This window comes from Molothrus aeneus, chromosome 11, assembly GCF_037042795.1.
Source record: "Molothrus aeneus isolate 106 chromosome 11, BPBGC_Maene_1.0, whole genome shotgun sequence".
NCBI lineage: Eukaryota > Metazoa > Chordata > Aves > Passeriformes > Icteridae > Molothrus > Molothrus aeneus.
The window spans coordinates 20,951,547-20,955,852 of NC_089656.1; the positions used below are offsets into that span (position 1 = coordinate 20,951,547).

A 4,306-nucleotide genomic window follows, 5' to 3' on the forward strand; every position below is an offset into this window, starting at 1 on the left:
AGAGCAGCTGGGGCTGCCCCTGGATCCCTGGCTGGACCCTGGGGCTTGGAGCACCCTGGGACAGGGTGGTGTCCCTGCCCACAGGACATGGGCTGGGACTGGATCAGCTTTGAGGTCCCTTCCAACCCAAACCATTCCATAATTCTGTGATTTCACCATTGTTTGCTGTGTTTACAATTAAAACTTTAATGATAAGGACTGATGGTAGTTTAGGATAAATTTTGAAAGTTCTTAGGGGATTTAGTTTGTGGAGATAGATTAAAGTCCATTAGAGTAAGATTATCCAGCATGTCTTTACCAGGTACAAATTGGAGAGGTATCTTCAGACAAGAGTTTGTTGTTGTTATTGTTTTCCTCACTGGAAAATGTGGATGTGTGGCAGGTGTAGAGAGATTTTCTTCAATTCCTGCAACAGATAAAAGTCTCTGTGTTGTCTGTCTTTGATTCTTAGCTGATGAAATCAGCTGGAATTAGTGGGATACCTCACTGGACACAGCAGAGCCCTGGAGCCTTTGCCCATGGACCCAGCCAGTGTAAGAGCTGGGTACAGACTGACAAAGGGGCTGAAGCCCATTTCCCTTCTCCCTGCTAACATTTTTGCTTCCCAGAGGTACAAGTTACAGACTCTTGGAGCTCAGAGAACTGTGCCAGTGACACATCTTTGGGGATGCCATGTCCGGGGCAGGGAAGGGTGTCCCCAGCTGCACATCTGACCCCACAGAAGGGCACACTCTGCCTGGGCATGGAGCTCTGGGGCAGAGGACATTCAGATTTGCCTAAAAATCCTGTTGACGAATACATAAGTTGTGCCTCTGTGATATTTAAAGCCCCCCCACGCCATTTACAAATAGAAATTATACAACGTAGATTATTTCCATTTGTCTCTTATTTGATCAATTCCGATAGAAAGGCCATGCTTGAATTAAATCTTTTTATTCTCACAACCATGTGACACTTCGGGGAACAGTAACATTTGTGAAATAATCTGTATAAGAAATAATACAGGAGAGGAAGAGAGCTGAAGAGCCTGGTGTCAGGCGCAGCATCCGGGGCCAGGTCTGGGACAGTGGCAGTGCCAGGTCCGTGCGTCCCCTGTGGCCACCACGCCTTCCCGCAGGGCTGCAGGACACTGCTGGGCCACAGCACAGGACCCATCGAGTCATTGTAAAAGCCAAGTGATTTTAAATCTTTACGGGCATTGCAAGCTGTTTCTAATTAAAGCCCATCGAGTACCAGAGGAATTCCGGCATTACCGGCAGCCGGAGCAGGGACAATGAGCGCCGACCTCTCCTTCTGACCAGTCGCTGGGATTTGTTTGAGGCTCTGTAAAGACAATGCTACAACATCTTTACACACACCACCGGCTTTGTAGTAACTGTCTCCTTGGAGCCTTGGCACGGGGAAGGACACGCATGTCCAGGCATTTTCCAGGTGGCAGGATTTCCTTCTCCTTACTCCCGGCGCCACGAACCCCCTCCTTTCAGCCCCAGCACCGTTTAAATAGATCATTTGTTTTCATTATAGGTTTTTGCATCCCCGTCTTTCATTGCTGTTAATGAATTTCTAGGGTCTGATTGGGAAACAAAAGGCAAACAGCAACATAAAAAGGGCTGTGACAAAGGAGCCGGTGGAGCTGTGACAGGCTGTGCCCCGCATGGCCGCGGCTGCGGGGCTGACACCGCCCGGGCAGCGCTGGTTAATATGCTAATCTGCTCCTGGCGCTTAACATTCCGCTCAGGTCTGAGCAGGCTCGGCAGCCGGCGCAGGGAAGGCGAAGGAAGGGGAAGGAAGGGGAAGGAAGGAAGGAAGAGGGACGGGGTGTCTGCCTGGCACACGCCGGCCGCTCCGCGCCCCGGCCCCTCCGCGCCGCGCTGCCCTCCGGGCGCCCCGTCCCGCACCTACCATCCGCAGCGTCCGGAGCGCTCCCGCAACGCTGCCAACCGGGAATGTGCAACAGCCACCTATGATTGGCTCGTTCCTCTGCCTCCGCGTCCCCAAAGATTCCCACTTTAATAGACCATGTGTTTCTGCTGCTGGAGAAGCCCAGAGTGTAACGTGCCAAAATCCAGCAACAATGAAGTCAGACGGAGTTTAGCATCCAAAACAAAGGGACGGCATTTCTGTAGCTCACTGACAACACAGCAGTCACAGGATGGTTTAAATTTCCCTTTATTCTCTCTCCCCACCCAACCTCAGCCCAAGAGAAAGCCAACATTTATTAAAATCCATCCGTTCAGGACAGCAGCTAGATGCCCAGGTTGGAAGGAAAGCTTGCTCCTGGTATTCCTGATGACCGCCACCTTTCCTGTGTGCTTGTGAGCTGCAATCCCCAGCTGGAGCAAGGGGGTTCTGATTTCCAGAATTAAGGAAGGAATCTATTCCAGAGACAGTTTCCATGGTCAGGTCCATCAGGTCCTGCAGCCACAGGAGAACTTAATTCCTCTAGCTCCCTTTCCTTTGTTTTCATAACGTCACAGTAGTTCTGGAGAGGCGTCTGGAGAATCCTCAGCTCCGGCTTCAGCCAGGGGATTTCAGAAGTTGCGTTTTCAGTGCAGGTCAGATGTGGACAAAATCAAGTCTCCACCTGACACATAAGCAGACAAAGCTGTTTACCCTCTGAATTATAGCAGAGCTCCATAGTTCTCTCTTCTGTGGTCTCATGCTCCAAGCAAACTGCTCCTTGCAGTTCTCTCTCCTGGTGCCAAGCACGTATTCCAGCTGCAGCTCGGCAGCGCGGGGAAATTCCTTCCAAGTCCCTGGCAGAATAGTCGGCGCTTTCTCCGGAGCTGCAGGCTTGATTGTCCTTGATTATTTTATTTCTCTGGCTCTGATCCAAGATGTTCCCTGTCATCATTTCAGTGTCTTTTCTCATAATCCCTTTTCTAAACATCATCAACAATTAACTGATTCTCTCATATCTACAAACACATGCACACACACGCAGGCGCGCGCGCACACTCCACCGAGCCTCATCAGGGTCTTTTTTGCCTTTAAGTATAAGAAATTACAGCTTCTCATTAGCTGAAGAGCATGTTTTGAAAGGCTTTGTGTTTACTCACTTTGCAAGTGATGCTGGCGCTTTTAATTATTCTCCTTTTGCATATCATAGGCGAGCAGCGAGCTGCTCCAGCCAGCCCGGGCGACGCGTATTCCCAGGAAGGCAGGAGGAAGGGATCGCGTTTTACCTCACTGCTGCTGCTTTCTTCCCTTTCTGTCAGCCAGCCAAGGAATCCCCCCAAAGCTCTTACGTAGCAGATACCAAAACCGTGAGTCACTTTTCACTCCCGAAGCAATAAGTCCATCGCATCCCTGTGCAGAAGGGCGAGCACAAGGTTGGAATCTCTCCAGGCTGCCGGCGTGCCCCGGCACCAGTTCTCCAGCGGTGACTTTTGTTTTTCCTGCTCTCGCTTTTTCTCCTCGGCTCTCTGTCTCTCCATTCCTTTTCATGCCATTCCCATTTTCTTCCTTCCTTCCTCTCTATCTGTCTCCATTGCTGGCAGCAGCAAACCCAGCCAGATCTGGGTCTCTCTCGCCTTCTGTAGGGCTTTTTTCTCCTTTTTTTCCCCCTCTGTATCTGCTGCAGCCTTTGGCTGCTCACTCTGCCAGGTTGGATCACCAAAGACACACGACTCGCTCACAATGAATAATCAATACAGATATTGATCTGCGGAAAATGTTTGTAAATTCCTGAAAGGGGAATCAGGAACAGCGGGACAGGGAGGCTTGTGGGGGACGACAGGGTGCTCCGGGCTGCAGGCAGCACCTGGCCAGAGCCCCATCCTGCCGCCTCCGAGGTGACGGGTGCTGGAATGCGCGCGGGCGGCGGCGGGTGTGTGCGGGGGCTTCTGTATTTTCATTTCTCTACAGCTGCTTCCCCCGAAGAATCGGGAGGCGAGCAGCTGAGAGGCCCCGTCGGTGCCATGCCTTGGCTGCGCTCCAGCACTGTTTTGTTTCCATCATCACACGCCACTTTGAAATTTGCATAAATACAAGGGTTATTTTCCCTCGTGCCTCCAAAAAGGTTTAAGAAGGTGGGAAAATGTTTCCATAAGGAGAGATGGCTGGGTTCAGTCATCATTTTCAGGATTTACTTTCTAATCCATGTGTTTGTAAGAAAAGGAGCCAGAGATGAAAATAAAGGGCAATAAGAAGGACATGGAGAAGACAGAAAAGCTGTTTGAATGTAGAAGAGCCTTGGATTGCAAAAAAAACCCCTGTTGTCCAGTGGGGACCTGCATGTGTTTGGTTTATGTGGGTGGAGAGCCATATCAGACCTCTCCATCCAGGACTCTTCCCATCTCCCTGT

General features: G+C 50.7%; 1 long non-coding RNA gene across 1 annotated transcript; it reads right to left on the bottom strand.

Annotated features, from left to right (window-relative positions):
- Positions 1 to 917: 917 nt before the first annotated feature.
- LOC136561184 (uncharacterized) lies at positions 918 to 3,793 on the bottom strand. Its single transcript, XR_010784302.1, has 2 exons — positions 1,903 to 3,793; positions 918 to 1,570 (listed from the first exon to the last, which is right to left on the bottom strand). It is a non-coding gene; the product is annotated as an uncharacterized lncRNA (long non-coding RNA).
- Positions 3,794 to 4,306: the final 513 nt, after the last annotated feature.